Source organism: Phyllobates terribilis, unplaced genomic scaffold (genome assembly GCF_046119375.1).
Source record: "Phyllobates terribilis strain yellow unplaced genomic scaffold, ASM4611937v1 Scaffold_3__8_contigs__length_932513732, whole genome shotgun sequence".
Taxonomy (NCBI): Eukaryota; Metazoa; Chordata; class Amphibia; order Anura; family Dendrobatidae; genus Phyllobates; species Phyllobates terribilis.
In genome coordinates, this window is record NW_027362763.1 from 856,657,719 (window position 1) to 856,682,846 (window position 25,128).

The 25,128-nt window shown below is 54.1% G+C and overlaps 55 non-coding genes and 1 pseudogene across 55 annotated transcripts; all 56 read left to right on the plus strand.

The window, feature by feature from the left end:
* Positions 1 to 42: 42 nt before the first annotated feature.
* On the plus strand, positions 43 to 158 carry LOC141261036 (U5 spliceosomal RNA). The gene has a single exon (XR_012319747.1). It is a non-coding gene; the product is annotated as a U5 spliceosomal RNA (small nuclear RNA).
* Positions 159 to 490: 332 nt separating this feature from the next.
* LOC141260358 (U5 spliceosomal RNA) lies at positions 491 to 606 on the plus strand. The gene has a single exon (XR_012319115.1). It is a non-coding gene; the product is annotated as a U5 spliceosomal RNA (small nuclear RNA).
* A 332-nt stretch (positions 607 to 938) lies between these two features.
* Positions 939 to 1,054, plus strand: LOC141260791 (U5 spliceosomal RNA). The gene has a single exon (XR_012319512.1). It is a non-coding gene; the product is annotated as a U5 spliceosomal RNA (small nuclear RNA).
* A 332-nt stretch (positions 1,055 to 1,386) lies between these two features.
* On the plus strand, positions 1,387 to 1,502 carry LOC141260377 (U5 spliceosomal RNA). The gene has a single exon (XR_012319133.1). It is a non-coding gene; the product is annotated as a U5 spliceosomal RNA (small nuclear RNA).
* Positions 1,503 to 1,690: 188 nt separating this feature from the next.
* On the plus strand, positions 1,691 to 1,806 carry LOC141260110 (U5 spliceosomal RNA). The gene has a single exon (XR_012318869.1). It is a non-coding gene; the product is annotated as a U5 spliceosomal RNA (small nuclear RNA).
* Positions 1,807 to 2,138: 332 nt separating this feature from the next.
* LOC141259849 (U5 spliceosomal RNA) lies at positions 2,139 to 2,254 on the plus strand. Its single transcript, XR_012318617.1, has one exon. It is a non-coding gene; the product is annotated as a U5 spliceosomal RNA (small nuclear RNA).
* Positions 2,255 to 2,586: 332 nt separating this feature from the next.
* LOC141260792 (U5 spliceosomal RNA) lies at positions 2,587 to 2,702 on the plus strand. The gene has a single exon (XR_012319513.1). It is a non-coding gene; the product is annotated as a U5 spliceosomal RNA (small nuclear RNA).
* A 331-nt stretch (positions 2,703 to 3,033) lies between these two features.
* On the plus strand, positions 3,034 to 3,149 carry LOC141259944 (U5 spliceosomal RNA). Its single transcript, XR_012318709.1, has one exon. It is a non-coding gene; the product is annotated as a U5 spliceosomal RNA (small nuclear RNA).
* A 332-nt stretch (positions 3,150 to 3,481) lies between these two features.
* Positions 3,482 to 3,597, plus strand: LOC141260793 (U5 spliceosomal RNA). Its single transcript, XR_012319514.1, has one exon. It is a non-coding gene; the product is annotated as a U5 spliceosomal RNA (small nuclear RNA).
* A 332-nt stretch (positions 3,598 to 3,929) lies between these two features.
* On the plus strand, positions 3,930 to 4,045 carry LOC141259850 (U5 spliceosomal RNA). The gene has a single exon (XR_012318618.1). It is a non-coding gene; the product is annotated as a U5 spliceosomal RNA (small nuclear RNA).
* A 332-nt stretch (positions 4,046 to 4,377) lies between these two features.
* LOC141260794 (U5 spliceosomal RNA) lies at positions 4,378 to 4,493 on the plus strand. The gene has a single exon (XR_012319515.1). It is a non-coding gene; the product is annotated as a U5 spliceosomal RNA (small nuclear RNA).
* A 331-nt stretch (positions 4,494 to 4,824) lies between these two features.
* Positions 4,825 to 4,940, plus strand: LOC141260047 (U5 spliceosomal RNA). The gene has a single exon (XR_012318809.1). It is a non-coding gene; the product is annotated as a U5 spliceosomal RNA (small nuclear RNA).
* Positions 4,941 to 5,272: 332 nt separating this feature from the next.
* LOC141260795 (U5 spliceosomal RNA) lies at positions 5,273 to 5,388 on the plus strand. The gene has a single exon (XR_012319516.1). It is a non-coding gene; the product is annotated as a U5 spliceosomal RNA (small nuclear RNA).
* Positions 5,389 to 5,720: 332 nt separating this feature from the next.
* LOC141260796 (U5 spliceosomal RNA) lies at positions 5,721 to 5,836 on the plus strand. The gene has a single exon (XR_012319517.1). It is a non-coding gene; the product is annotated as a U5 spliceosomal RNA (small nuclear RNA).
* Positions 5,837 to 6,168: 332 nt separating this feature from the next.
* LOC141259851 (U5 spliceosomal RNA) lies at positions 6,169 to 6,284 on the plus strand. The gene has a single exon (XR_012318619.1). It is a non-coding gene; the product is annotated as a U5 spliceosomal RNA (small nuclear RNA).
* Positions 6,285 to 6,616: 332 nt separating this feature from the next.
* On the plus strand, positions 6,617 to 6,732 carry LOC141260797 (U5 spliceosomal RNA). The gene has a single exon (XR_012319518.1). It is a non-coding gene; the product is annotated as a U5 spliceosomal RNA (small nuclear RNA).
* Positions 6,733 to 7,063: 331 nt separating this feature from the next.
* Positions 7,064 to 7,179, plus strand: LOC141260048 (U5 spliceosomal RNA). Its single transcript, XR_012318810.1, has one exon. It is a non-coding gene; the product is annotated as a U5 spliceosomal RNA (small nuclear RNA).
* A 332-nt stretch (positions 7,180 to 7,511) lies between these two features.
* Positions 7,512 to 7,627, plus strand: LOC141260798 (U5 spliceosomal RNA). The gene has a single exon (XR_012319519.1). It is a non-coding gene; the product is annotated as a U5 spliceosomal RNA (small nuclear RNA).
* Positions 7,628 to 7,959: 332 nt separating this feature from the next.
* On the plus strand, positions 7,960 to 8,075 carry LOC141260799 (U5 spliceosomal RNA). The gene has a single exon (XR_012319520.1). It is a non-coding gene; the product is annotated as a U5 spliceosomal RNA (small nuclear RNA).
* Positions 8,076 to 8,407: 332 nt separating this feature from the next.
* On the plus strand, positions 8,408 to 8,523 carry LOC141260801 (U5 spliceosomal RNA). The gene has a single exon (XR_012319522.1). It is a non-coding gene; the product is annotated as a U5 spliceosomal RNA (small nuclear RNA).
* A 331-nt stretch (positions 8,524 to 8,854) lies between these two features.
* LOC141259883 (U5 spliceosomal RNA) lies at positions 8,855 to 8,970 on the plus strand. Its single transcript, XR_012318651.1, has one exon. It is a non-coding gene; the product is annotated as a U5 spliceosomal RNA (small nuclear RNA).
* A 332-nt stretch (positions 8,971 to 9,302) lies between these two features.
* LOC141259945 (U5 spliceosomal RNA) lies at positions 9,303 to 9,418 on the plus strand. Its single transcript, XR_012318710.1, has one exon. It is a non-coding gene; the product is annotated as a U5 spliceosomal RNA (small nuclear RNA).
* Positions 9,419 to 10,055: 637 nt separating this feature from the next.
* On the plus strand, positions 10,056 to 10,171 carry LOC141260802 (U5 spliceosomal RNA). Its single transcript, XR_012319523.1, has one exon. It is a non-coding gene; the product is annotated as a U5 spliceosomal RNA (small nuclear RNA).
* A 332-nt stretch (positions 10,172 to 10,503) lies between these two features.
* LOC141260803 (U5 spliceosomal RNA) lies at positions 10,504 to 10,619 on the plus strand. The gene has a single exon (XR_012319524.1). It is a non-coding gene; the product is annotated as a U5 spliceosomal RNA (small nuclear RNA).
* A 332-nt stretch (positions 10,620 to 10,951) lies between these two features.
* LOC141259852 (U5 spliceosomal RNA) lies at positions 10,952 to 11,067 on the plus strand. The gene has a single exon (XR_012318620.1). It is a non-coding gene; the product is annotated as a U5 spliceosomal RNA (small nuclear RNA).
* A 332-nt stretch (positions 11,068 to 11,399) lies between these two features.
* Positions 11,400 to 11,515, plus strand: LOC141260804 (U5 spliceosomal RNA). The gene has a single exon (XR_012319525.1). It is a non-coding gene; the product is annotated as a U5 spliceosomal RNA (small nuclear RNA).
* Positions 11,516 to 11,846: 331 nt separating this feature from the next.
* LOC141260049 (U5 spliceosomal RNA) lies at positions 11,847 to 11,962 on the plus strand. Its single transcript, XR_012318811.1, has one exon. It is a non-coding gene; the product is annotated as a U5 spliceosomal RNA (small nuclear RNA).
* A 332-nt stretch (positions 11,963 to 12,294) lies between these two features.
* On the plus strand, positions 12,295 to 12,410 carry LOC141260805 (U5 spliceosomal RNA). The gene has a single exon (XR_012319526.1). It is a non-coding gene; the product is annotated as a U5 spliceosomal RNA (small nuclear RNA).
* Positions 12,411 to 12,742: 332 nt separating this feature from the next.
* Positions 12,743 to 12,858, plus strand: LOC141260184 (U5 spliceosomal RNA). The gene has a single exon (XR_012318943.1). It is a non-coding gene; the product is annotated as a U5 spliceosomal RNA (small nuclear RNA).
* A 332-nt stretch (positions 12,859 to 13,190) lies between these two features.
* Positions 13,191 to 13,306, plus strand: LOC141260806 (U5 spliceosomal RNA). Its single transcript, XR_012319527.1, has one exon. It is a non-coding gene; the product is annotated as a U5 spliceosomal RNA (small nuclear RNA).
* Positions 13,307 to 13,637: 331 nt separating this feature from the next.
* LOC141260080 (U5 spliceosomal RNA) lies at positions 13,638 to 13,753 on the plus strand. The gene has a single exon (XR_012318840.1). It is a non-coding gene; the product is annotated as a U5 spliceosomal RNA (small nuclear RNA).
* Positions 13,754 to 14,085: 332 nt separating this feature from the next.
* Positions 14,086 to 14,201, plus strand: LOC141260302 (U5 spliceosomal RNA). Its single transcript, XR_012319059.1, has one exon. It is a non-coding gene; the product is annotated as a U5 spliceosomal RNA (small nuclear RNA).
* Positions 14,202 to 14,533: 332 nt separating this feature from the next.
* On the plus strand, positions 14,534 to 14,649 carry LOC141259996 (U5 spliceosomal RNA). The gene has a single exon (XR_012318759.1). It is a non-coding gene; the product is annotated as a U5 spliceosomal RNA (small nuclear RNA).
* A 332-nt stretch (positions 14,650 to 14,981) lies between these two features.
* On the plus strand, positions 14,982 to 15,097 carry LOC141259756 (U5 spliceosomal RNA). Its single transcript, XR_012318526.1, has one exon. It is a non-coding gene; the product is annotated as a U5 spliceosomal RNA (small nuclear RNA).
* A 332-nt stretch (positions 15,098 to 15,429) lies between these two features.
* LOC141260807 (U5 spliceosomal RNA) lies at positions 15,430 to 15,545 on the plus strand. The gene has a single exon (XR_012319528.1). It is a non-coding gene; the product is annotated as a U5 spliceosomal RNA (small nuclear RNA).
* Positions 15,546 to 15,877: 332 nt separating this feature from the next.
* LOC141260808 (U5 spliceosomal RNA) lies at positions 15,878 to 15,993 on the plus strand. Its single transcript, XR_012319529.1, has one exon. It is a non-coding gene; the product is annotated as a U5 spliceosomal RNA (small nuclear RNA).
* A 332-nt stretch (positions 15,994 to 16,325) lies between these two features.
* LOC141260809 (U5 spliceosomal RNA) lies at positions 16,326 to 16,441 on the plus strand. The gene has a single exon (XR_012319530.1). It is a non-coding gene; the product is annotated as a U5 spliceosomal RNA (small nuclear RNA).
* A 332-nt stretch (positions 16,442 to 16,773) lies between these two features.
* Positions 16,774 to 16,889, plus strand: LOC141260267 (U5 spliceosomal RNA). The gene has a single exon (XR_012319025.1). It is a non-coding gene; the product is annotated as a U5 spliceosomal RNA (small nuclear RNA).
* A 332-nt stretch (positions 16,890 to 17,221) lies between these two features.
* LOC141259957 (U5 spliceosomal RNA) lies at positions 17,222 to 17,337 on the plus strand. Its single transcript, XR_012318722.1, has one exon. It is a non-coding gene; the product is annotated as a U5 spliceosomal RNA (small nuclear RNA).
* Positions 17,338 to 17,669: 332 nt separating this feature from the next.
* On the plus strand, positions 17,670 to 17,785 carry LOC141259814 (U5 spliceosomal RNA). Its single transcript, XR_012318582.1, has one exon. It is a non-coding gene; the product is annotated as a U5 spliceosomal RNA (small nuclear RNA).
* Positions 17,786 to 18,117: 332 nt separating this feature from the next.
* On the plus strand, positions 18,118 to 18,233 carry LOC141259958 (U5 spliceosomal RNA). Its single transcript, XR_012318723.1, has one exon. It is a non-coding gene; the product is annotated as a U5 spliceosomal RNA (small nuclear RNA).
* A 332-nt stretch (positions 18,234 to 18,565) lies between these two features.
* LOC141259889 (U5 spliceosomal RNA) lies at positions 18,566 to 18,681 on the plus strand. Its single transcript, XR_012318657.1, has one exon. It is a non-coding gene; the product is annotated as a U5 spliceosomal RNA (small nuclear RNA).
* Positions 18,682 to 19,013: 332 nt separating this feature from the next.
* On the plus strand, positions 19,014 to 19,129 carry LOC141260810 (U5 spliceosomal RNA). The gene has a single exon (XR_012319531.1). It is a non-coding gene; the product is annotated as a U5 spliceosomal RNA (small nuclear RNA).
* A 332-nt stretch (positions 19,130 to 19,461) lies between these two features.
* Positions 19,462 to 19,577, plus strand: LOC141260007 (U5 spliceosomal RNA). Its single transcript, XR_012318770.1, has one exon. It is a non-coding gene; the product is annotated as a U5 spliceosomal RNA (small nuclear RNA).
* A 332-nt stretch (positions 19,578 to 19,909) lies between these two features.
* On the plus strand, positions 19,910 to 20,025 carry LOC141260812 (U5 spliceosomal RNA). The gene has a single exon (XR_012319533.1). It is a non-coding gene; the product is annotated as a U5 spliceosomal RNA (small nuclear RNA).
* Positions 20,026 to 20,357: 332 nt separating this feature from the next.
* On the plus strand, positions 20,358 to 20,473 carry LOC141260813 (U5 spliceosomal RNA). The gene has a single exon (XR_012319534.1). It is a non-coding gene; the product is annotated as a U5 spliceosomal RNA (small nuclear RNA).
* A 332-nt stretch (positions 20,474 to 20,805) lies between these two features.
* Positions 20,806 to 20,921, plus strand: LOC141259758 (U5 spliceosomal RNA). The gene has a single exon (XR_012318528.1). It is a non-coding gene; the product is annotated as a U5 spliceosomal RNA (small nuclear RNA).
* Positions 20,922 to 21,253: 332 nt separating this feature from the next.
* On the plus strand, positions 21,254 to 21,369 carry LOC141260268 (U5 spliceosomal RNA). The gene has a single exon (XR_012319026.1). It is a non-coding gene; the product is annotated as a U5 spliceosomal RNA (small nuclear RNA).
* Positions 21,370 to 21,701: 332 nt separating this feature from the next.
* On the plus strand, positions 21,702 to 21,817 carry LOC141259959 (U5 spliceosomal RNA). The gene has a single exon (XR_012318724.1). It is a non-coding gene; the product is annotated as a U5 spliceosomal RNA (small nuclear RNA).
* A 332-nt stretch (positions 21,818 to 22,149) lies between these two features.
* Positions 22,150 to 22,265, plus strand: LOC141259825 (U5 spliceosomal RNA). The gene has a single exon (XR_012318593.1). It is a non-coding gene; the product is annotated as a U5 spliceosomal RNA (small nuclear RNA).
* Positions 22,266 to 22,597: 332 nt separating this feature from the next.
* On the plus strand, positions 22,598 to 22,713 carry LOC141260814 (U5 spliceosomal RNA). The gene has a single exon (XR_012319535.1). It is a non-coding gene; the product is annotated as a U5 spliceosomal RNA (small nuclear RNA).
* A 332-nt stretch (positions 22,714 to 23,045) lies between these two features.
* On the plus strand, positions 23,046 to 23,161 carry LOC141260815 (U5 spliceosomal RNA). The gene has a single exon (XR_012319536.1). It is a non-coding gene; the product is annotated as a U5 spliceosomal RNA (small nuclear RNA).
* A 332-nt stretch (positions 23,162 to 23,493) lies between these two features.
* On the plus strand, positions 23,494 to 23,609 carry LOC141260124 (U5 spliceosomal RNA). Its single transcript, XR_012318884.1, has one exon. It is a non-coding gene; the product is annotated as a U5 spliceosomal RNA (small nuclear RNA).
* Positions 23,610 to 23,941: 332 nt separating this feature from the next.
* On the plus strand, positions 23,942 to 24,057 carry LOC141260029 (U5 spliceosomal RNA). The gene has a single exon (XR_012318791.1). It is a non-coding gene; the product is annotated as a U5 spliceosomal RNA (small nuclear RNA).
* Positions 24,058 to 24,389: 332 nt separating this feature from the next.
* LOC141260822 (U5 spliceosomal RNA) lies at positions 24,390 to 24,505 on the plus strand. The gene has a single exon (XR_012319543.1). It is a non-coding gene; the product is annotated as a U5 spliceosomal RNA (small nuclear RNA).
* A 332-nt stretch (positions 24,506 to 24,837) lies between these two features.
* LOC141260584 (U5 spliceosomal RNA) lies at positions 24,838 to 24,945 on the plus strand (annotated as a pseudogene).
* Positions 24,946 to 25,128: the final 183 nt, after the last annotated feature.

Consider the following 25,128-nt stretch of genomic DNA (forward strand, 5'->3'; position numbering starts at 1 on the left):
CTGCGGCCATGGCGGTAGGTCGGGAGGAGGCCCTTGCCCAGTATACTCTGGCTTCTCTTCAGAACGTAAAAATCTTTTGCCTTTTACTAAAGATTTCCGTGGAGAGGAGCAAAACTGAGTTTTGTGGCAATTTTTGCATGCTCCAGCTTGCTGGGGCTTCCTTCATTTGGTTGAACAACAAAATGAGTGGGGGGTGGGCTTTCAGTGGGAGACTGAATCCTGTGGTTGCTTGGGAGGTGGCCCTCATTTGAATATTGTGGCCATGGACGGCCCCCTTCTGGGGAGCTGGAAGTGTAAGTGACGCTCTGGCAGCAGGATGGACCAGAACATGGAGCAGCCTATGGAAGATGATGGGCTGTCGCCCCACTGGCTGTGTGTTGCCCTTTTTGTTTTTCCATCCCCAAAGGCCGCAGCCTCTTCTAGGTGGTCTCCCTGGGCCAAGGGAGGGCTGCGGCCATGGCGGTAGGTCGGGAGGAGGCCCTTGCCCAGTATACTCTGGCTTCTCTTCAGAACGTAAAAATCTTTCGCCTTTTACTAAAGATTTCCATGGAGAGGAGCAAAACTGAGTTTTGTGGCAATTTTTGCATGATCCAGCTTGCTGGGGCTTCCTTCATTTGGTTGAACAACAGAATGAGTGGGGGGTGGGCTTTCAGTGGGAGACTGAATCCTGTGGTTGGTTGGGAGGTGGCCCTCATTTGAATATTGTGGCCATGGATGGCCCCCTTCTGGGGAGCTGGAAGTGTAAGTGACGCTCTGGCAGCAGGATGGACCAGAACATGGAGCAGCCTATGGAAGATGATGGGCTGTCGCCCGGCTGGCTGTGTGTTGCCCTTTTTGTTTTTCCATCCCCAAAGGCCGCAGCCTCTTCTAGGTGGTCTCCCTGGGTCAAGGGAGGGCTGCGGCCATGGCGGTAGGTCGGGAGGAGGCCCTTGCCCAGTATACTCTGGCTTCTCTTCAGAACGTAAAAATCTTTCGCCTTTTACTAAAGATTTCCGTGGAGAGGAGCAAAACTGAGTTTTGTGGCAATTTTTGCATGCTCCAGCTTGCTGGGGCTTCCTTCATTCGGTTGAACAACAGAATGAGTGGGGGGTGGGCTTTCAGTGGGAGACTGAATCCTGTGGTTGGTTGGGAGGTGGCCCTCATTTGAATATTGTGGCCATGGACGGCCCCCTTCTGGGGAGCTGGAAGTGTAAGTGACGCTCTGGCAGCAGGATGGACCAGAACATGGAGCAGCCTATGGAAGATGATGGGCTGTCGCCCGGCTGGTTGTGTGTTGCCCTTTTTGTTTTTCCATCCCCAAAGGCCGCAGCCTCTTCTAGGTGGTCTCCCTGGGCCAAGGGAGGGCTGCGGCCATGGCGGTAGGTCGGGAGGAGGCCCTTGCCCAGTATACTCTGGCTTCTCTTCAGAATGTAAAAATCTTTCGCCTTTTACTAAAGATTTCCGTGGAGAGGAGCAAAACTGAGTTTTGTGGCAATTTTTGCATGCTTCATTTGGTTGAACAACAGAATGAGTGGGGGGTGGGCTTTCAGTGGGAGACTGAATCCTGTGGTTGGTTGGGAGGTGGCCCTCATTTGAATATTGTGGCCATGGACGGCCCCCTTCTGGGGAGCTGGAAGTGTAAGTGACGCTCTGGCAGCAGGATGGAGGGCTGCGGCCATGGCGGTAGGTCGGGAGGAGGCCCTTGCCCAGTATACTCTGGCTTCTCTTCAGAACGTAAAAATCTTTCGCCTTTTACTAAAGATTTTCGTGGAGAGGAGCAAAACTGAGTTTTGTGGCAATTTTTGCATGCTCCAGCTTGCTGGGGCTTCCTTCATTTGGTTGAACAACAGAATGAGTGGGGGGTGGGCTTTCAGTGGTAGACTGAATCCTGTGGTTGGTTGGGAGGTGGTCCTCATTTGAATATTGTGGCCATGGACGGCCCCCTTCTGGGGAGCTGGAAGTGTAAGTGACGCTCTGGCAGCAGGATGGACCAGAACATGGAGCAGCCTATGGAAGATGATGGGCTGTCGCCCGGCTGCCTGTGTGTTGCCCTTTTTGTTTTTCCATCCCCAAAGGCCGCAGCCTCTTTTAGGTGGTCTCCCTGGGCCAAGGGAGGGCTGCGGCCATGGCGGTAGGTCGGGAGGAGGCCCTTGCCCAGTATACTCTGGCTTCTCTTCAGAACGTAAAAATCTTTAGCCTTTTACTAAAGATTTCCGTGGAGAGGAGCAAAACTGAGTTTTGTGGCAATTTTTGCATGCTCCAGCTTGCTGGGGCTTCCTTCATTTGGTTGAACAACAGAATGAGTGGGGGGTGGGCTTTCAGTGGGAGACTGAATCCTGTGGTTGGTTGGGAGGTGGCCCTCATTTGAATATTGTGGCCATGGACGGCCCCCTTCTGGGGAGCTGGAAGTGTAAGTGACGCTCTGGCAGCAGGATGGACCAGAACATGGAGCAGCCTATGGAAGATGATGGGCTGTCGCCCGGCTGGCTGTGTGTTGCCCTTTTTGTTTTTCCATCCCCAAAGGCCGCAGCCTCTTCTAGGTGGTCTCCCTGGGCCAAGGGAGGGCTGCGGCCATGGCGGTAGGTCGGGAGGAGGCCCTTGCCCAGTATACTCTGGCTTCTCTTCAGAACGTAAAAATCTTTCGCCTTTTACTAAAGATTTCCGTGGAGAGGAGCAAAACTGAGTTTTGTGGCAATTTTTGCATGCTCCAGCTTGCTGGGGCTTCCTTCATTTGGTTGAACAACAGAATGAGTGGGGGTGGGCTTTCAGTGGGAGACTGAATCCTGTGGTTGGTTGGGAGGTGGCCCTCATTTGAATATTGTGGCCATGGACGGCCCCCTTCTGGGGAGCTGGAAGTGTAAGTGACGCTCTGGCAGCAGGATGGACCAGAACATGGAGCAGCCTATGGAAGATGATGGGCTGTCGCCCGGCTGGCTGTGTGTTGCCCTTGTTGTTTTTACATCCCCAAAGGCCGCAGCCTCTTCTAGGTGGTCTCCCTGGGCCAAGGGAGGGCTGCGGCCATGGCGGTAGGTCGGGAGGAGGCCCTTGCCCAGTATACTCTGGCTTCTCTTCAGAACGTAAAAATCTTTCGTCTTTTACTAAAGATTTCCGTGGAGAGGAGCAAAACTGAGTTTTGTGGCAATTTTTGCATGCTCCAGCTTGATGGGGCTTCCTTCTTTTGGTTGAACAACAGAATGAGTGGGGGGTGGGCTTTCAGTGGGAGACTGAATCCTGTGGTTGGTTGGGAGGTGGCCCTCATTTGAATATTGTGGCCATGGACGGCCCCCTTCTGGGGAGCTGGAAGTGTAAGTGACGCTCTGGCAGCAGGATGGACCAGAACATGGAGCAGCCTATGGAAGATGATGGGCTGTCGCCCGGCTGGCTGTGTGTTGCCCTTTTTGTATTTCCATCCCCAAAGGCCGCAGCCTCTTCTAGGTGGTCTCCCTGGGCCAAGGGAGGGCTGCGGCCATGGCGGTAGGTCGGGAGGAGGCCCTTGCCCAGTATACTCTGGCTTCTCTTCAGAACGTAAAAATCTTTCGCCTTTTACTAAAGATTTCCGTGGAGAGGAGCAAAACTGAGTTTTGTGGCAATTTTTGCATGCTCCAGCTTGCTGGGGCTTCCTTCATTTGGTTGAACAACAGAATGAGTGGGGGGTGGGCTTTCAGTGGGAGACTGAATCCTGTGGTTGGTTGGGAGGTGGCCCTCATTTGAATATTGTGGCCATGGACGGCCCCCTTCTGGGGAGCTGGAAGTGTAAGTGACGCTCTGGCAGCAGGATGGACCAGAACATGGAGCAGCCTATGGAAGATGATGGGCTGTCGCCCGGCTGGCTGTTTGTTGCCCTTTTTGTTTTTCCATCCCCAAAGGCCGCAGCCTCTTCTAGGTGGTCTCCCTGGGCCAAGGGAGGGCTGCGGCCATAGCGGTAGGTCGGGAGGAGGCCCTTGCCCAGTATACTCTGGCTTCTCTTCAGAACGTAAAAATCTTTAGCCTTTTACTAAAGATTTCCGTGGAGAGGAGCAAAACTGAGTTTTGTGGCAATTTTTGCATGCTCCAGCTTGCTGGGGCTTCCTTCATTTGGTTGAACAACAGAATGAGTGGGGGGTGGGCTTTCAGTGGGAGACTGAATCCTGTGGTTGGTTGGGAGGTGGCCCTCATTTGAATATTGTGGCCATGGACGGCCCCCTTCTGGGGAGCTGGAAGTGTAAGTGACGCTCTGGCAGCAGGATGGACCAGAACATGGAGCAGCCTATGGAAGATGATGGGCTGTCGCCCGGCTGGCTGTGTGTTGCCCTTTTTGTTTTTCCATCCCCAAAGGCCGCAGCCTCTTCTAGGTGGTCTCCCTGGGCCAAGGGAGGGCTGCGGCCATGGCGGTAGGTCGGGAGGAGGCCCTTGCCCAGTATACTCTGGCTTCTCTTCAGAACGTAAAAATCTTTCGCCTTTTACTAAAGATTTCCGTGGAGAGGAGCAAAACTGAGTTTTGTGGCAATTTTTGCATGCTCCAGCTTGCTGGGGCTTCCTTCATTTGGTTGAACAACAGAATGAGTGGGGGTGGGCTTTCAGTGGGAGACTGAATCCTGTGGTTGGTTGGGAGGTGGCCCTCATTTGAATATTGTGGCCATGGACGGCCCCCTTCTGGGGAGCTGGAAGTGTAAGTGACGCTCTGGCAGCAGGATGGACCAGAACATGGAGCAGCCTATGGAAGATGATGGGCTGTCGCCCGGCTGGCTGTGTGTTGCCCTTGTTGTTTTTCCATCCCCAAAGGCCGCAGCCTCTTCTAGGTGGTCTCCCTGGGCCAAGGGAGGGCTGCGGCCATGGCGGTAGGTCGGGAGGAGGCCCTTGCCCAGTATACTCTGGCTTCTCTTCAGAACGTAAAAATCTTTCGTCTTTTACTAAAGATTTCCGTGGAGAGGAGCAAAACTGAGTTTTGTGGCAATTTTTGCATGCTCCAGCTTGCTGGGGCTTCCTTCTTTTGGTTGAACAACAGAATGAGTGGGGGGTGGGCTTTCAGTGGGAGACTGAATCCTGTGGTTGGTTGGGAGGTGGCCCTCATTTGAATATTGTGGCCATGGACGGCCCCCTTCTGGGGAGCTGGAAGTGTAAGTGACGCTCTGGCAGCAGGATGGACCAGAACATGGAGCAGCCTATGGAAGATGATGGGCTGTCACCCGGCTGGCTGTGTGTTGCCCTTTTTGTTTTTACATCCCCAAAGGCCGCAGCCTCTACTAGGTGGTCTCCCTGGGCCAAGGAAGGGCTGCGGCCATGGCGGTAGGTCGGGAGGAGGCCCTTGCCCAGTATACTCTGGCTTCTCTTCAGAACGTAAAAATCTTTCGCCTTTTACTAAAGATTTCCGTGGAGAGGAGCAAAACTGAGTTTTGTGGCAATTTTTGCATGCTCCAGCTTGCTGGGGCTTCCTTCATTTGGTTGAACAACAGAATGAGTGGGGGGTGGGCTTTCAGTGGGAGACTGAATCCTGTGGTTGGTTGGGAGGTGGCCCTCATTTGAATATTGTGGCCATGGACGGCCCCCTTCTGGGGAGCTGGAAGTGTAAGTGATGCTCTGGCAGCAGGATGGACCAGAACATGGAGCAGCCTATGGAAGATGATGGGCTGTCGCCCGGCTGGCTGTGTGTTGCCCTTGTTGTTTTTCCATCCCCAAAGGCCGCAGCCTCTTCTAGGTGGTCTCCCTGGGCCAAGGGAGGGCTGCGGCCATGGCGGTAGGTCGGGAGGAGGCCCTTGCCCAGTATACTCTGGCTTCTCTTCAGAACGTAAAAATCTTTCGCCTTTTACTAAAGATTTCCGTGGAGAGGAGCAAAACTGAGTTTTGTGGCAATTTTTGCATGCTCCAGCTTGCTGGGGCTTCCTTCATTTGGTTGAACAACAGAATGAGTGGGGGGTGGGCTTTCAGTGGGAGACTGAATCCTCTGGTTGGTTGGGAGGTGGCCCTCATTTGAATATTGTGGCCATGGACGGCCCCCTTCTGGGGAGCTGGAAGTGTAAGTGACGCTCTGGCAGCAGGATGGACCAGAACATGGAGCAGCCTATGGAAGATGATGGGCTGTCGCCCGGCTGGCTGTTTGTTGCCCTTTTTGTTTTTCCATCCCCAAAGGCCGCAGCCTCTTCTAGGTGGTCTCCCTGGGCCAAGGGAGGGCTGCGGCCATAGCGGTAGGTCGGGAGGAGGCCCTTGCCCAGTATACTCTGGCTTCTCTTCAGAACGTAAAAATCTTTAGCCTTTTACTAAAGATTTCCGTGGAGAGGAGCAAAACTGAGTTTTGTGGCAATTTTTGCATGCTCCAGCTTGCTGGGGCTTCCTTCATTTGGTTGAACAACAGAATGAGTGGGGGGTGGGCTTTCAGTGGGAGACTGAATCCTGTGGTTGGTTGGGAGGTGGCCCTCATTTGAATATTGTGGCCATGGACGGCCCCCTTCTGGGGAGCTGGAAGTGTAAGTGACGCTCTGGCAGCAGGATGGACCAGAACATGGAGCAGCCTATGGAAGATGATGGGCTGTCGCCCGGCTGGCTGTGTGTTGCCCTTTTTGTTTTTCCATCCCCAAAGGCCGCAGCCTCTTCTAGGTGGTCTCCCTGGGCCAAGGGAGGGCTGCGGCCATGGCGGTAGGTCGGGAGGAGGCCCTTGCCCAGTATACTCTGGCTTCTCTTCAGAACGTAAAAATCTTTCGCCTTTTACTAAAGATTTCCGTGGAGAGGAGCAAAACTGAGTTTTGTGGCAATTTTTGCATGCTCCAGCTTGCTGGGGCTTCCTTCATTTGGTTGAACAACAGAATGAGTGGGGGTGGGCTTTCAGTGGGAGACTGAATCCTGTGGTTGGTTGGGAGGTGGCCCTCATTTGAATATTGTGGCCATGGACGGCCCCCTTCTGGGGAGCTGGAAGTGTAAGTGACGCTCTGGCAGCAGGATGGACCAGAACATGGAGCAGCCTATGGAAGATGATGGGCTGTCGCCCGGCTGGCTGTGTGTTGCCCTTGTTGTTTTTCCATCCCCAAAGGCCGCAGCCTCTTCTAGGTGGTCTCCCTGGGCCAAGGGAGGGCTGCGGCCATGGCGGTAGGTCGGGAGGAGGCCCTTGCCCAGTATACTCTGGCTTCTCTTCAGAACGTAAAAATCTTTCGTCTTTTACTAAAGATTTCCGTGGAGAGGAGCAAAACTGAGTTTTGTGGCAATTTTTGCATGCTCCAGCTTGCTGGGGCTTCCTTCTTTTGGTTGAACAACAGAATGAGTGGGGGGTGGGCTTTCAGTGGGAGACTGAATCCTGTGGTTGGTTGGGAGGTGGCCCTCATTTGAATATTGTGGCCATGGACGGCCCCCTTCTGGGGAGCTGGAAGTGTAAGTGACGCTCTGGCAGCAGGATGGACCAGAACATGGAGCAGCCTATGGAAGATGATGGGCTGTCACCCGGCTGGCTGTGTGTTGCCCTTTTTGTTTTTACATCCCCAAAGGCCGCAGCCTCTACTAGGTGGTCTCCCTGGGCCAAGGAAGGGCTGCGGCCATGGCGGTAGGTCGGGAGGAGGCCCTTGCCCAGTATACTCTGGCTTCTCTTCAGAACGTAAAAATCTTTCGCCTTTTACTAAAGATTTCCGTGGAGAGGAGCAAAACTGAGTTTTGTGGCAATTTTTGCATGCTCCAGCTTGCTGGGGCTTCCTTCATTTGGTTGAACAACAGAATGAGTGGGGGGTGGGCTTTCAGTGGGAGACTGAATCCTGTGGTTGGTTGGGAGGTGGCCCTCATTTGAATATTGTGGCCATGGACGGCCCCCTTCTGGGGAGCTGGAAGTGTAAGTGATGCTCTGGCAGCAGGATGGACCAGAACATGGAGCAGCCTATGGAAGATGATGGGCTGTCGCCCGGCTGGCTGTGTGTTGCCCTTGTTGTTTTTCCATCCCCAAAGGCCGCAGCCTCTTCTAGGTGGTCTCCCTGGGCCAAGGGAGGGCTGCGGCCATGGCGGTAGGTCGGGAGGAGGCCCTTGCCCAGTATACTCTGGCTTCTCTTCAGAACGTAAAAATCTTTCGCCTTTTACTAAAGATTTCCGTGGAGAGGAGCAAAACTGAGTTTTGTGGCAATTTTTGCATGCTCCAGCTTGCTGGGGCTTCCTTCATTTGGTTGAACAACAGAATGAGTGGGGGGTGGGCTTTCAGTGGGAGACTGAATCCTCTGGTTGGTTGGGAGGTGGCCCTCATTTGAATATTGTGGCCATGGACGGCCCCCTTCTGGGGAGCTGGAAGTGTAAGTGACGCTCTGGCAGCAGGATGGACCAGAACATGGAGCAGCCTATGGAAGATGATGGGCTGTCGCCCGGCTGGCTGTGTGTTGCCCTTTTTGTTTTTCCATCCCCAAAGGCCGCAGCCTCTTCTAGGTGGTCTCCCTGGGCCAAGGGAGGGCTGCGGCCATGGCGGTAGGTCGGGAGGAGGCCCTTGCCCAGTATACTCTGGCTTCTCTTCAGAACGTAAAAATCTTTCGCCTTTTACTAAAGATTTCCGTGGAGAGGAGCAAAACTGAGTTTTGTGGCAATTTTTGCATGCTCCAGCTTGCTGGGGCTTCCTTCATTTGGTTGAACAACAGAATGAGTGGGGGTGGGCTTTCAGTGGGAGACTGAATCCTGTGGTTGGTTGGGAGGTGGCCCTCATTTGAATATTGTGGCCATGGACGGCCCCCTTCTGGGGAGCTGGAAGTGTAAGTGACGCTCTGGCAGCAGGATGGACCAGAACATGGAGCAGCCTATGGAAGATGATGGGCTGTCGCCCGGCTGGCTGTGTGTTGCCCTTGTTGTTTTTCCATCCCCAAAGGCCGCAGCCTCTTCTAGGTGGTCTCCCTGGGCCAAGGGAGGGCTGCGGCCATGGCGGTAGGTCGGGAGGAGGCCCTTGCCCAGTATACTCTGGCTTCTCTTCAGAACGTAAAAATTTTTCGCCTTTTACTAAAGATTTCCGTGGAGAGGAGCTAAACTGAGTTTTGTGGCAATTTTTGCATGCTCCAGCTTGCTGGGGCTTCCTTCATTTGGTTGAACAACAGAATGAGTGGGGGGTGGGCTTTCAGTGGGAGACTGAATCCTGTGGTTGGTTGGGAGGTGGCCCTCATTTGAATATTGTGGCCATGGACGGCCCCCTTCTGGGGAGCTGGAAGTGTAAGTGACGCTCTGGCAGCAGGATGGACCAGAACATGGAGCAGCCTATGGAAGATGATGGGCTGTCGCCCGGCTGGCTGTGTGTTGCCCTTTTTGTTTTTCCATCCCCAAAGGCCGCAGCCTCTTCTAGGTGGTCTCCCTGGGCCAAGGGAGGGCTGCGGCCATGGCGGTAGGTCGGGAGGAGGCCCTTGCCCAGTATACTCTGGCTTCTCTTCAGAACGTAAAAATCTTTCGTCTTTTACTAAAGATTTCCGTGGAGAGGAGCAAAACTGAGTTTTGTGGCAATTTTTGCATGCTCCAGCTTGATGGGGCTTCCTTCTTTTGGTTGAACAACAGAATGAGTGGGGGGTGGGCTTTCAGTGGGAGACTGAATCCTGTGGTTGGTTGGGAGGTGGCCCTCATTTGAATATTGTGGCCATGGACGGCCCCCTTCTGGGGAGCTGGAAGTGTAAGTGACGCTCTGGCAGCAGGATGGACCAGAACATGGAGCAGCCTATGGAAGATGATGGGCTGTCACCCGGCTGGCTGTGTGTTGCCCTTTTTGTTTTTCCATCCCCAAAGGCCGCAGCCTCTTCTAGGTGGTCTCCCTGGGCCAAGGGAGGGCTGCAGCCATGGCGGTAGGTCGGGAGGAGGCCCTTGCCCAGTATACTCTGGCTTCTCTTCAGTGGAAGACTGAATCCTGTGGTTGGATGTGAGGTGGCCCTCATTTGAATATTGTGGCCATGGACGGCCCCCTTCTGGGGAGCTGGAAGTGTAAGTGACGCTCTGGCAGCAGGATGGACCAGAACATGGAGCAGCCTATGGAAGATGATGGACTGTCACCCGGCTGGCTGTGTGTTGCACTTTTTGTTTTTACATCCCCAAAGGCCGCAGCCTCTTCTAGGTGGTCTCCCTGGGCCAAGGAAGGGCTGCGGCCATGGCGGTAGGTCGGGAGGAGGCCCTTGCCCAGTATACTCTGGCTTCTCTTCAGAACGTAAAAATCTTTCGCCTTTTACTAAAGATTTCCGTGGAGAGGAGCAAAACTGAGTTTTGTGGCAATTTTTGCATGCTCCAGCTTGCTGGGGCTTCCTTCATTTGGTTGAACAACAGAATGAGTGGGGGGTGGGCTTTCAGTGGGAGACTGAATCCTGTGGTTGGTTGGGAGGTGGCCCTCATTTGAATATTGTGGCCATGGACGGCCCCCTTCTGGGGAGCTGGAAGTGTAAGTGACGCTCTGGCAGCAGGATGGACCAGAACATGGAGCAGCCTATGGAAGATGATGGGCTGTCGCCCGGCTGGCTGTGTGTTGCCCTTTTTGTATTTCCATCCCCAAAGGCCGCAGCCTCTTCTAGGTGGTCTCCCTGGGCCAAGGGAGGGCTGCGGCCATGGCGGTAGGTCGGGAGGAGGCCCTTGCCCAGTATACTCTGGCTTCTCTTCAGAACGTAAAAATCTTTCGCCTTTTACTAAAGATTTCCGTGGAGAGGAGCAAAACTGAGTTTTGTGGCAATTTTTGCATGCTCCAGCTTGCTGGGGCTTCCTTCATTTGGTTGAACAACAGAATGAGTGGGGGGTGGGCTTTCAGTGGGAGACTGAATCCTGTGGTTGGTTGGGAGGTGGCCCTCATTTGAATATTGTGGCCATGGACGGCCCCCTTCTGGGGAGCTGGAAGTGTAAGTGACGCTCTGGCAGCAGGATGGACCAGAACATGGAGCAGCCTATGGAAGATGATGGGCTGTCGCCCGGCTGGCTGTTTGTTGCCCTTTTTGTTTTTCCATCCCCAAAGGCCGCAGCCTCTTCTAGGTGGTCTCCCTGGGCCAAGGGAGGGCTGCGGCCATAGCGGTAGGTCGGGAGGATGCCCTTGCCCAGTATACTCTGGCTTCTCTTCAGAACGTAAAAATCTTTAGCCTTTTACTAAAGATTTCCGTGGAGAGGAGCAAAACTGAGTTTTGTGGCAATTTTTGCATGCTCCAGCTTGCTGGGGCTTCCTTCATTTGGTTGAACAACAGAATGAGTGGGGGGTGGGCTTTCAGTGGGAGACTGAATCCTGTGGTTGGTTGGGAGGTGGCCCTCATTTGAATATTGTGGCCATGGACGGCCCCCTTCTGGGGAGCTGGAAGTGTAAGTGACGCTCTGGCAGCAGGATGGACCAGAACATGGAGCAGCCTATGGAAGATGATGGGCTGTCGCCCGGCTGGCTGTGTGTTGCCCTTTTTGTTTTTCCATCCCCAAAGGCCGCAGCCTCTTCTAGGTGGTCTCCCTGGGCCAAGGGAGGGCTGCGGCCATGGCGGTAGGTCGGGAGGAGGCCCTTGCCCAGTATACTCTGGCTTCTCTTCAGAACGTAAAAATCTTTCGCCTTTTACTAAAGATTTCCGTGGAGAGGAGCAAAACTGAGTTTTGTGGCAATTTTTGCATGCTCCAGCTTGCTGGGGCTTCCTTCATTTGGTTGAACAACAGAATGAGTGGGGGTGGGCTTTCAGTGGGAGACTGAATCCTGTGGTTGGTTGGGAGGTGGCCCTCATTTGAATATTGTGGCCATGGACGGCCCCCTTCTGGGGAGCTGGAAGTGTAAGTGACGCTCTGGCAGCAGGATGGACCAGAACATGGAGCAGCCTATGGAAGATGATGGGCTGTCGCCCGGCTGGCTGTGTGTTGCCCTTGTTGTTTTTCCATCCCCAAAGGCCGCAGCCTCTTCTAGGTGGTCTCCCTGGGCCAAGGGAGGGCTGCGGCCATGGCGGTAGGTCGGGAGGAGGCCCTCGCCCAGTATACTCTGGCTTCTCTTCAGAACGTAAAAATCTTTCGTCTTTTACTAAAGATTTCCGTGGAGAGGAGCAAAACTGAGTTTTGTGGCAATTTTTGCATGCTCCAGCTTGCTGGGGCTTCCTTCTTTTGGTTGAACAACAGAATGAGTGGGGGGTGGGCTTTCAGTGGGAGACTGAATCCTGTGGTTGGTTGGGAGGTGGCCCTCATTTGAATATTGTGGCCATGGACGGCCCCCTTCTGGGGAGCTGGAAGTGTAAGTGACGCTCTGGCAGCAGGATGGACCAGAACATGGAGCAGCCTATGGAAGATGATGGGCTGTCACCCGGCTGGCTGTGTGTTGCCCTTTTTGTTTTTACATCCCCAAAGGCCGCAGCCTCTACTAGGTGGTCTCCCTGGGCCAAGGAAGGGCTGCGGCCATGGCGGTAGGTCGGGAGGAGGCCCTTGCCCAGTATACTCTGGCTTCTCTTCAGAACGTAAAAATCTTTCGCCTTTTACTAAAGATTTCCGTGGAGAGGAGCAAAACTGAGTTTTGTGGCAATTTTTGCATGCTCCAGCTTGCTGGGGCTTCCTTCATTTGGTTGAACAACAGAATGAGTGGGGGGTGGGCTTTCAGTGGGAGACTGAATCCTGTGGTTGGTTGGGAGGTGGCCCTCATTTGAATATTGTGGCCATGGACGGCCCCCTTCTGGGGAGCTGGAAGTGTAAGTGATGCTCTGGCAGCAGGATGGACCAGAACATGGAGCAGCCTATGGAAGATGATGGGCTGTCGCCCGGCTGGCTGTGTGTTGCCCTTGTTGTTTTTCCATCCCCAAAGGCCGCAGCCTCTTCTAGGTGGTCTCCCTGGGCCAAGGGAGGGCTGCGGCCATGGCGGTAGGTCGGGAGGAGGCCCTTGCCCAGTATACTATGGCTTCTCTTCAGAACGTAAAAATCTTTCGCCTTTTACTAAAGATTTCCGTGGAGAGGAGCAAAACTGAGTTTTGTGGCAATTTTTGCATGCTCCAGCTTGCTGGGGCTTCCTTCATTTGGTTGAACAACAGAATGAGTGGGGGGTGGGCTTTCAGTGGGAGACTGAATCCTCTGGTTGGTTGGGAGGTGGCCCTCATTTGAATATTGTGGCCATGGACGGCCCCCTTCTGGGGAGCTGGAAGTGTAAGTGACACTCTGGCAGCAGGATGGACCAGAACATGGAGCAGCCTATGGAAGATGATGGGCTGTCGCCCGGCTGGCTGTGTGTTGCCCTTTTTGTTTTTCCATCCCCAAAGGCCGCAGCCTCTTCTAGGTGGTCTCCCTGGGCCAAGGGAGGGCTGCGGCCATGGCGGTAGGTCGGGAGGAGGCCCTTGCCCAGTATACTCTGGCTTCTCTTCAGAACGTAAAAATCTTTCGCCTTTTACTAAAGATTTCCGTGGAGAGGAGCAAAACTGAGTTTTGTGGCAATTTTTGCATGCTCCAGCTTGCTGGGGCTTCCTTCATTTGGTTAAACAACAGAATGAGTGGGGGTGGGCTTTCAGTGGGAGACTGAATCCTGTGGTTGGTTGGGAGGTGGCCCTCATTTGAATATTGTGGCCATGGACGGCCCCTTTCTGGGGAGCTGGAAGTGTAAGTGACGCTCTGGCAGCAGGATGGACCAGAACATGGAGCAGCCTATGGAAGATGATGGGCTGTCGCCCGGCTGGCTGTGTGTTGCCCTTTTTGTTTTTCCATCCCCAAAGGCCGCAGCCTCTTCTAGGTGGTCTCCCTGGGCCAAGGGAGGGCTGCGGCCATGGCGGTAGGTCGGGAGGAGGCCCTTGCCCAGTATACTCTGGCTTCTCTTCAGAACGTAAAAATCTTTCGCCTTTTACTAAAGATTTCCATGGAGAGGAGCAAAACTGAGTTTTGTGGCAATTTTTGCATGCTCCAGCTTGCTGGGGCTTCCTTCATTTGGTTGAACAACAGAATGAGTGGGGGGTGGGCTTTCAGTGGGAGACTGAATCCTGTGGTTGGTTGGGAGGTGGCCCTCATTTGAATATTGTGGCCATGGACGGCCCCCTTCTGGGGAGCTGGAAGTGTAAGTGACGCTCTGGCAGCAGGATGGACCAGAACATGAAGCAGCCTATGGAAGATGATGGGCTGTCGCCCGGCTGGCTGTGTGTTGCCCTTTTTGTTTTTCCATCCCCAAAGGCCGCAGCCTCTTCTAGGTGGTCTCCCTGGGCCAAGGGAGGGCTGCGGCCATGGCGGTAGGTCGGGAGGAGGCCCTTGCCCAGTATACTCTGGCTTCTCTTCAGAATGTAAAAATCTTTCGCCTTTTACTAAAGATTTCCATGGAGAGGAGCAAAACTGAGTTTTGTGGCAATTTTTGCATGCTCCAGCTTGCTGGGGCTTCCTTCATTTGGTTGAACAACAGAATGAGTGGGGGGTGGGCTTTCAGTGGGAGACTGAATCCTGTGGTTGGTTGGGAGGTGGCCCTCATTTGAATATTGTGGCCATGGACGGCCCCCTTCTGGGGAGCTGGAAGTGTAAGTGACGCTCTGGCAGCAGGATGGACCAGAACATGGAGCAGCCTATGGAAGATGATGGGCTGTCGCCCGGCTGGCTGTGTGTTGCCCTTTTTGTTTTTCCATCCCCAAACGCCGCAGCCTCTTCTAGGTGGTCTCCCTGGGCCAAGGGAGGGCTGCGGCCATGGCGGTAGGTCGGGAGGAGGCCCTTGCCCAGTATACTCTGGCTTCTCTTCAGAACGTAAAAATCTTTCGCCTTTTACTAAAGATTTCCGTGGAGAGGAGCAAAACTGAGCTTTGTGGCAATTTTTGCATGCTCCAGCTTGCTGGGGCTTCCTTCATTTGGTTGAACAACAGAATGAGTGGGGGGTGGGCTTTCAGTGGGAAACTGAATCCTGTGGTTGGTTGGGAGGTGGCCCTCATTTGAATATTGTGGCCATGGACGGCCCCCTTCTGGGGAGCTGGAAGTGTAAGTGACGCTCTGGCAGCAGGATGGACCAGAACATGGAGCAGCCTATGGAAGATGATGGGCTGTCGCCCGGCTGGCTGTGTGTTGCCCTTTTTGTTTTTCCATCCCCAAAGGCTGCAGCCTCTTCTAGGTGGTCTCCCTGGGCCAAGGGAGGGCTGCGGCCATGGCGGTAGGTCGGGAGGAGGCCCTTGCCCAGTATACTCTGGCTTCTCTTCAGAACGTAAAAATTTTTCGCCTTTTACTAAAGATTTCCGTGGAGAGGAGCAAAACTGAGTTTTGTGGCAATTTTTGCATGCTCCAGCTTGCTGGGGCTTCCTTCTTTTGGTTGAACAACAGAATGAGTGGGGGGTGGGCTTTCAGTGGGAGACTGAATCCTGTGGTTGGTTGGGAGGTGGCCCTCATTTGAATATTGTGGCCATGGACGGCCCCCTTCTGGGGAGCTGGAAGTGTAAGTGACGCTCTGGCAGCAGGATGGACCAGAACATGGAGCAGCCTATGGAAGATGATGGGCTGTCACCCGGCTGGCTGTGTGTTGCCCTTTTTGTTTTTACATCCCCAAAGGCCGCAGCCTCTACTAGGTGGTCTCCCTGGGCCAAGGAAGGGCTGCGGCCATGGCGGTAGGTCGGGAGGAGGCCCTTGCCCAGTATACTCTGGCTTCTCTTCAGAACGTAAAAATCTTTCGCCTTTTACTAAAGATTTCCGTGGAGAGGAGCAAAACTGAGTTTTGTGGCAATTTTTGCATGCTCCAGCTTGCTGGGGCTTCCTTCATTTGGTTGAACAACAGAATGAGTGGGGGGTGGGCTTTCAGTGGGAGACTGGATCCTGTGGTTGGTTGGGAGGTGGCCCTCATTTGAATATTGTGGCCATGGACGGCCCCCTTCTGGGGAGCTGGAAGTGTAAGTGACGCTCTGGCAGCAGGATGGACCAGAACATGGAGCAGCCTATGGAAGATGATGGGCTGTCGCCCGGCTGGCTGTGTGTTGCCCTTTTTGTTTTTCCATCCCCAAAGGCCGCAGCCTCTTCTAGGTGGTCTCCCTGGGCCAAGGGAGGGCTGCGGCCATGGCGGTAGGTCGGGAGGAGGCCCTTGCCCAGTATACTCTGGCTTCTCTTCAGAACGTAAAAATCTTTCGCCTTTTACTAAAGATTTCCGTGGAGAGGAGCAAAACTGAGTTTTGTGGCAATTTTTGCATGCTCCAGCTTGCTGGGGCTTCCTTCATTTGGTTGAACAACAGAATGAGTGGGGGGTGGGCTTTCAGTGGGAGACTGAATCCTGTGGTTGGTTGGGAGGTGGCCCTCATTTGAATATTGTGGCCATGGACGGCCCCCTTCTGGGGAGTTGGAAGTGTAAGTGACGCTCTGGCAGCAGGATGGACCAGAACATGGAGCAGCCTATGGAAGATGATGGGCTGTCGCCCGGCTGGCTGTGTGTTGCCCTTTTTGTTTTTCCATCCCCAAAGGCCGCAGCCTCTTCTAGGTGGTCTCCCTGGGCCAAGGGAGGGCTGCGGCCATGGCGGTAGGTCGGGAGGAGGCCCTTGCCCAGTATACTCTGGCTTCTCTTCAGAACGTAAAAATCTTTCGCCTTTTACTAAAGATTTCCGTGGAGAGGAGCAAAACTGAGTTTTGTGGCAATTTTTGCATGCTCCAGCTTGCTGGGGCTTCCTTCATTTGGTTGAACAACAGAATGAGTGGGGGGTGGGCTTTCAGTGGGAGACTGAATCCTGTGGTTGGTTGGGAGGTGGCCCTCATTTGAATATTGTGGCCATGGACGGCCCCCTTCTGGGGAGCTGGAAGTGTAAGTGACGCTCTGGCAGCAGGATGGACCAGAACATGGAGCAGCCTATGGAAGATGATGGGCTGTTGCCCGGCTGGCTGTGTGTTGCCCTTTTTGTTTTTCCATCCCCAAAGGCCGCAGCCTCTTCTAGGTGGTCTCCCTGGGCCAAGGGAGGGCTGCGGCCATGGCGATAGGTCGGGAGGAGGCCCTTGCCCAGTATACTCTGGCTTCTCTTCAGAACGTAAAAATCTTTCGCCTTTTACTATAGATTTCCGTGGAGAGGAGCAAAACTGAGTTTTGTGGCAATTTTTGCATGCTCCAGCTTGCTGGGGCTTCCTTCATTTGGTTGAACAACAGAATGAGTGGGGGGTGGGCTTTCAGTGGGAGACTGAATCCTGTGGTTGGTTGGGAGGTGGCCCTCATTTGAATATTGTGGCCATGGACGGCCCCCTTCTGGGGAGCTGGAAGTGTAAGTGACGCTCTGGCAGCAGGATGGACCAGAACATGGAGCAGCCTATGGAAGATGATGGGCTGTCGCCCGGCTGGCTGTGTGTTGCCCTTTTTGTTTTTCCATCCCCAAAGGCCGCAGCCTCTTCTAGGTGGTCTCCCTGGGCCAAGGGAGGGCTGCGGCCATGGCGGTAGGTCGGGAGGAGGCCCGTGCCTAGTATACTCTGGCTTCTCTTCAGAACTTAAAAATCTTTCGCCTTTTACTAAAGATTTCCGTGGAGAGGAGCAAAACTGAGTTTTGTGGCAATTTTTGCATGCTCCAGCTTGCTGGGGCTTCCTTCATTTGGTTGAACAACAGAATGAGTGGGGGGTGGGCTTTCAGTGGGAGACTGAATCCTGTGGTTGGTTGGGAGGTGGCCCTCATTTGAATATTGTGGCCATGGATGGCCCCCTTCTGGGGAGCTGGAAGTGTAAGTGACGCTCTGGCAGCAGGATGGACCAGAACATGGAGCAGCCTATGGAAGATGATGGGCTGTCGCCCGGCTGGCTGTGTGTTGCCCTTTTTGTTTTTCCATCCCCAAAGGCCGCAGCCTCTTCTAGGTGGTCTCCCTGGGCCAAGGGAGGGCTGCGGCCATGGCGGTAGGTCGGGAGGAGGCCCTTGCCCAGTATACTCTGGCTTCTCTTCAAAACGTAAAAATCTTTTGCCTTTTACTAAAGATTTCCGTGGAGAGGAGCAAAACTGAGTTTTGTGGCAATTTTTGCATGCTCCAGCTTGCTGGGGCTTCCTTCATTTGGTTGAACAACAGAATGAGTGGGGGGTGGGCTTTCAGTGGGAGACTGAATCCTGTGGTTGGTTGGGAGGTGGCCCTCATTTGAATATTGTGGCCATGGACGGCCCCCTTCTGGGGAGCTGGAAGTGTAAGTGACGCTCTGGCAGCAGGATGGACCAGAACATGGAGCAGCCTATGGAAGATGATGGGCTGTCGCCCGGCTGGCTGTGTGTTGCCCTTTTTGTTTTTCCATCCCCAAAGGCCGCAGCCTCTTCTAGGTGGTCTCCCTGGGCCAAGGGAGGGCTGCGGCCATGGCGGTAGGTCGGGAGGAGGCCCGTGCCTAGTATACTCTGGCTTCTCTTCAGAACTTAAAAATCTTTCGCCTTTTACTAAAGATTTCCGTGGAGAGGAGCAAAACTGAGTTTTGTGGCAATTTTTGCATGCTCCAGCTTGCTGGGGCTTCCTTCATTTGGTTGAACAACAGAATGAGTGGGGGGTGGGCTTTCAGTGGGAGACTGAATCCTGTGGTTGGTTGGGAGGTGGCCCTCATTTGAATATTGTGGCCATGGACGGCCCCCTTCTGGGGAGCTGGAAGTGTAAGTGACGCTCTGGCAGCAGGATGGACCAGAACATGGAGCAGCCTATGGAAGATGATGGGCTGTCGCCCGGCTGGCTGTGTGTTGCCCTTTTTGTTTTTCCATCCCCAAAGGCCGCAGCCTCTTCTAGGTGGTCTCCCTGGGCCAAGGGAGGGCTGCGGCCATGGCGGTAGGTCGGGAGGAGGCCCTTGCCCAGTATACTCTGGCTTCTCTTCAGAACGTAAAAATCTTTCGCCTTTTACTAAAGATTTCCGTGGAGAGGAGCAAAACTGAGTTTTGTGGCAATATTTGCATGCTCCAGCTTGCTGGGGCTTCCTTCATTTGGTTGAACAACAGAATGAGTGGGGGTTGGGCTTTCAGTGGGAGACTGAATCCTGTGGTTGGTTGGGAGGTGGCCCTCATTTGAATATTGTGGCCATGGACGGCCCCCTTCTGGGGAGCTGGAAGTGTAAGTGACGCTCTGGCAGCAGGATGGACCAGAACATGGAGCAGCCTATGGAAGATGATGGGCTGTCGCCCGGCTGGCTGTGTGTTGCCCTTTTTGTTTTTCCATCCCCAAAGGCCGCAGCCTCTTCTAGGTGGTCTCCCTGGGCCAAGGGAGGGCTGCGGCCATGGCGGTAGGTCGGGAGGAGGCCCTTGCCCAGTATACTCTGGCTTCTCTTCAGAACGTAAAAATCTTTCGCCTTTTACTAAAGATTTCCGTGGAGAGGAGCAAAACTGAGTTTTGTGGCAATTTTTGCATGCTCCAGCTTGCTGGGGCTTCCTTCATTTGGTTGAACAACAGAATGAGTGGGGGGTGGGCTTTCAGTGGGAGACTGAATCCTGTGGTTGGTTGGGAGGTGGCCCTCATTTGAATATTGTGGCCATGGACGGCCCCCTTCTGGGGAGCTGGGAGTGTAAGTGACGCTCTGGCAGCAGGATGGACCAGAACATGGAGCAGCCTATGGAAGATGATGGGCTGTCGCCCGGCTGGCTGTGTGTTGCCCTTTTTGTTTTCCCATCCCCAAAGGCCACAGCCTCTTCTAGGTGGTCTCCCTGGGCCAAGGGAGGGCTGCGGCCATGGCGGTAGGTCGGGAGGAGGCCCTTGCCCAGTATACTTTGGCTTCTCTTCAGAACGTAAAAATTTTTCGCCTTTTACTAAAGATTTCCGTGGAGAGGAGCAAAACTGAGTTTTGTGGCAATTTTTGCATGCTCCAGCTTGCTGGGGCTTCCTTCTTTTGGTTGAACAACAGAATGAGTGGGGGGTGGGCTTTCAGTGGGAGACTGAATCCTGTGGTTGGTTGGGAGGTGGCCCTCATTTGAATATTGTGGCCATGGACGGCCCCCTTCTGGGGAGCTGGAAGTGTAAGTGACGCTCTGGCAGCAGGATGGACCAGAACATGGAGCAGCCTATGGAAGATGATGGGCTGTCACCCGGCTGGCTGTGTGTTGCCCTTTTTGTTTTTACATCCCCAAAGGCCGCAGCCTCTACTAGGTGGTCTCCCTGGGCCAAGGAAGGGCTGCGGACATGGCGGTAGGTCGGGAGGAGGCCCTTGCCCAGTATACTCTGGCTTCTCTTCAGAACGTAAAAATCTTTCGCCTTTTACTAAAGATTTCCGTGGAGAGGAGCAAAACTGAGTTTTGTGGCAATTTTTGCATGCTCCAGCTTGCTGGGGCTTCCTTCATTTGGTTGAACAACAGAATGAGTGGGGGGTGGGCTTTCAGTGGGAGACTGAATCCTGTGGTTGGTTGGGAGGTGGCCCTCATTTGAATATTGTGGCCATGGACGGCCCCCTTCTGGGGAGCTGGAAGTGTAAGTGATGCTCTGGCAGCAGGATGGACCAGAACATGGAGCAGCCTATGGAAGATGATGGGCTGTCGCCCGGCTGGCTGTGTGTTGCCCTTGTTGTTTTTCCATCCCCAAAGGCCGCAGCCTCTTCTAGGTGGTCTCCCTGGGCCAAGGGAGGGCTGCGGCCATGGCGGTAGGTCGGGAGGAGGCCCTTGCCCAGTATACTCTGGCTTCTCTTCAGAACGTAAAAATCTTTCGCCTTTTACTAAAGATTTCCGTGGAGAGGAGCAAAACTGAGTTTTGTGGCAATTTTTGCATGCTCCAGCTTGCTGGGGCTTCCTTCATTTGGTTGAACAACAGAATGAGTGGGGGGTGGGCTTTCAGTGGGAGACTGAATCCTCTGGTTGGTTGGGAGGTGGCCCTCATTTGAATATTGTGGCCATGGACGGCCCCCTTCTGGGGAGCTGGAAGTGTAAGTGACGCTCTGGCAGCAGGATGGACCAGAACATGGAGCAGCCTATGGAAGATGATGGGCTGTCGCCCGGCTGGCTGTGTGTTGCCCTTTTTGTTTTTCCATCCCCAAAGGCCGCAGCCTCTTCTAGGTGGTCTCCCTGGGCCAAGGGAGGGCTGCGGCCATGGCGGTAGGTCGGGAGGAGGCCCTTGCCCAGTATACTCTGGCTTCTCTTCAGAACGTAAAAATTTTTCGCCTTTTACTAAAGATTTCCGTGGAGAGGAGCAAAACTGAGTTTTGTGGCAATTTTTGCATGCTCCAGCTTGCTGGGGCTTCCTTCATTTGGTTGAACAACAGAATGAGTGGGGGGTGGGCTTTCAGTGGGAGACTGGATCCTGTGGTTGGTTGGGAGGTGGCCCTCATTTGAATATTGTGGCCATGGACGGCCCCCTTCTGGGGAGCTGGAAGTGTAAGTGACGCTCTGGCAGCAGGATGGACCAGAACATGGAGCAGCCTATGGAAGATGATGGGCTGTTGCCCGGCTGGCTGTGTGTTGCCCTTTTTGTTTTTCCATCCCCAAAGGCCGCAGCCTCTTCTAGGTGGTCTCCCTGGGCCAAGGGAGGGCTGCGGCCATGGCGATAGGTCGGGAGGAGGCCCTTGCCCAGTATACTCTGGCTTCTCTTCAGAACGTAAAAATCTTTCGCCTTTTACTATAGATTTCCGTGGAGAGGAGCAAAACTGAGTTTTGTGGCAATTTTTGCATGCTCCAGCTTGCTGGGGCTTCCTTCATTTGGTTGAACAACAGAATGAGTGGGGGGTGGGCTTTCAGTGGGAGACTGAATCCTGTGGTTGGTTGGGAGGTGGCCCTCATTTGAATATTGTGGCCATGGACGGCCCCCTTCTGGGGAGCTGGAAGTGTAAGTGACGCTCTGGCAGCAGGATGGACCAGAACATGGAGCAGCCTATGGAAGATGATGGGCTGTCGCCCGGCTGGCTGTGTGTTGCCCTTTTTGTTTTTCCATCCCCAAAGGCCGCAGCCTCTTCTAGGTGGTCTCCCTGGGCCAAGGGAGGGCTGCGGCCATGGCGGTAGGTCGGGAGGAGGCCCGTGCCTAGTATACTCTGGCTTCTCTTCAGAACTTAAAAATCTTTCGCCTTTTACTAAAGATTTCCGTGGAGAGGAGCAAAACTGAGTTTTGTGGCAATTTTTGCATGCTCCAGCTTGCTGGGGCTTCCTTCATTTGGTTGAACAACAGAATGAGTGGGGGGTGGGCTTTCAGTGGGAGACTGAATCCTGTGGTTGGTTGGGAGGTGGCCCTCATTTGAATATTGTGGCCATGGATGGCCCCCTTCTGGGGAGCTGGAAGTGTAAGTGACGCTCTGGCAGCAGGATGGACCAGAACATGGAGCAGCCTATGGAAGATGATGGGCTGTCGCCCGGCTGGCTGTGTGTTGCCCTTTTTGTTTTTCCATCCCCAAAGGCCGCAGCCTCTTCTAGGTGGTCTCCCTGGGCCAAGGGAGGGCTGCGGCCATGGCGGTAGGTCGGGAGGAGGCCCTTGCCCAGTATACTCTGGCTTCTCTTCAAAACGTAAAAATCTTTTGCCTTTTACTAAAGATTTCCGTGGAGAGGAGCAAAACTGAGTTTTGTGGCAATTTTTGCATGCTCCAGCTTGCTGGGGCTTCCTTCATTTGGTTGAACAACAGAATGAGTGGGGGGTGGGCTTTCACTGGGAGACTGAATCCTGTGGTTGGTTGGGAGGTGGCCCTCATTTGAATATTGTGGCCATGGACGGCCCCCTTCTGGGGAGCTGGGAGTGTAAGTGACGCTCTGGCAGCAGGATGGACCAGAACATGGAGCAGCCTATGGAAGATGATGGGCTGTCGCCCGGCTGGCTGTGTGTTGCCCTTTTTGTTTTTCCATCCCCAAAGGCTGCAGCCTCTTCTAGGTGGTCTCCCTGGGCCAAGGGAGGGCTGTGGCCATGGCGGTAGGTTGGGAGGAGGCCCTTGCCCAGTATACTCTGGCTTCTCTTCAGAACGTAAAAATCTTTCGCCTTTTACTAAAGATTTCCGTGGAGAGGAGCAAAACTGAGTTTTGTGGCAATTTTTGCATGCTCCAGCTTGCTGGGGCTTCCTTCATTTGGTTGAACAACAGAATGAGTGGGGGGTGGGCTTTCAGTGGGAGACTGAATCCTGTGGTTGGTTGGGAGGTGGCCCTCATTTGAATATTGTGGCCATGGACGGCCCCCTTCTGGGGAGCTGGAAGTGTAAGTGACGCTCTGGCAGCAGGATGGACCAGAACATGGAGCAGCCTATGGAAGATGATGGGCTGTCGCCCGGCTGGCTGTGTGTTGCCCTTTTTGTTTTTCCATCCCCAAAGGCCGCAGCCTCTTCTAGGTGGTCTCCCTGGGCCAAGGGAGGGCTGCGGCCATGGTGGTAGGTCGGGAGGAGACCCTTGCCCAGTATACTCTGGCTTCTCTTCAGAACGTAAAAATCTTTCGCCTTTTACTAAAGATTTCCGTGGAGAGGAGCAAAACTGAGTTTTGTGGCAATTTTTGCATGCTCCAGCTTGCTGGGGCTTCCTTCATTTGGTTGAACAACAGAATGAGTGGGGGGTGGGCTTTCAGTGGGAGACTGAATCCTGTGGTTGGTTGGGAGGTGGCCCTCATTTGAATATTGTGGCCATGGATGGCCCCCTTCTGGGGAGCTGGAAGTGTAAGTGACGCTCTGGCAGCAGGATGGACCAGAACATGGAGCAGCCTATGGAAGATGATGGGCTGTCGCCCGGCTGGCTGTGTGTTGCCCTTTTTGTTTTTCCATCCCCAAAGGCCGCAGCCTCTTCTAGGTGGTGTCCCTGGGCCAAGGGAGGGCTGCGGCCATGGCGGTAGGTCGGGAGGAGGCCCTTGCCCAGTATACGCTGGCTTCTCTTCAGAACGTAAAAATCTTTCGCCTTTTACTAAAGATTTCCGTGGAGAGGAGCAAAACTGAGTTTTGTGGCAATTTTTGCATGCTCCAGCTTGCTGGGGCTTCCTTCATTTGGTTGAACAACAGAATGAGTGGGGGGTGGGCTTTCAGTGGGAGACTGAATCCTGTGGTTGGTTGGGAGGTGGCCCTCATTTGAATATTGTGGCCATGGACGGCCCCCTTCTGGGGAGCTGGAAGTGTAAGTGACGCTCTGGCAGCAGGATGGACCAGAACATGGAGCAGCCTATGGAAGATGATGGGCTGTCGCCCGGCTGGCTGTGTGTTGCCCTTTTTGTTTTTCCATCCCCAAAGGCCGCAGTCTCTTCTAGGTGGTCTCCCTGGGCCAAGGGAGGGCTGCGGCCATGGCGGTAGGTCGGGAGGAGGCCCTTGCCCAGTATACTCTGGCTTCTCTTCAGAACGTAAAAATCTTTCGCCTTTTACTAAAGATTTCTGTGGAGAGGAGCAAAACTGAGTTTTGTGGCAATTTTTGCATGCTCCAGCTTGCTGGGGCTTCCTTCATTTGGTTGAACAACAGAATGAGTGGGGGGTGGGCTTTCAGTGGGAGACTGAATCCTGTGGTTGGTTGGGAGGTGGCCCTCATTTGAATATTGTGGCCATGGACGTCCCCCTTCTGGGGAGCTGGAAGTGTAAGTGACGCTCTGGCAGCAGGATGGACCAGAACATGGAGCAGCCTATGGAAGATGATGGGCTGTCGCCCGGCTGGCTGTGTGTTGCCCTTTTTGTTTTTCCATCCCCAAAGGCCGCAGCCTCTTCTAGGTGGTCTCCCTGGGCCAAGGGAGGGCTGCGGCCATGGCGGTAGGTCGGGAGGAGGCCCTTGCCCAGTATACTCTGGCTTCTCTTCAGAACGTAAAAATCTTTCGCCTTTTACTAAAGATTTCCGTGGAGAGGAGCAAAACTGAGTTTTGTGGCAATTTTTGCATGCTCCAACTTGCTGGGGCTTCCTTCAATTGGTTGAACAACAGAATGAGTGGGGGATGGGCTTTCAGTGGGAGACTGAATCCTGTGGTTGGTTGGGAGGTGGCCCTCATTTGAATATTGTGGCCATGGACGGCCCCCTTCTGGGGAGCTGGAAGTGTAAGTGACGCTCTGGCAGCAGGATGGACCAGAACATGGAGCAGCCTATGGAAGATGATGGGCTGTCGCCCGGCTGGCTGTGTGTTGCCCTTTTTGTTTTTCCATCCCCAAAGGCCGCAGCCTCTTCTAGGTGGTCTCCCTGGGCCAAGGGAGGGCTGCGGCCATGGCGGTAGGTCGGGAGGAGGCCCTTGCCCAGTATACTCTGGCTTGTCTTCAGAACGTAAAAATCTTTCGCCTTTTACTAAAGATTTCCGTGGAGAGGAGCAAAACTGAGTTTTGTGGCAATTTTTGCATGCGCTGGGGCTTCCTTCATTTGGTTGAACAACAGAATGAGTGGGGGGTGGGCTTTCAGTGGGAGACTGAATCCTGTGGTTGGTTGGGAGGTGGCCCTCATTTGAATATTGTGGCCATGGACGGCCCCCTTCTGGGGAGCTGGAAGTGTAAGTGATGCTCTGGCAGCAGGATGGACCAGAACATGGAGCAGCCTA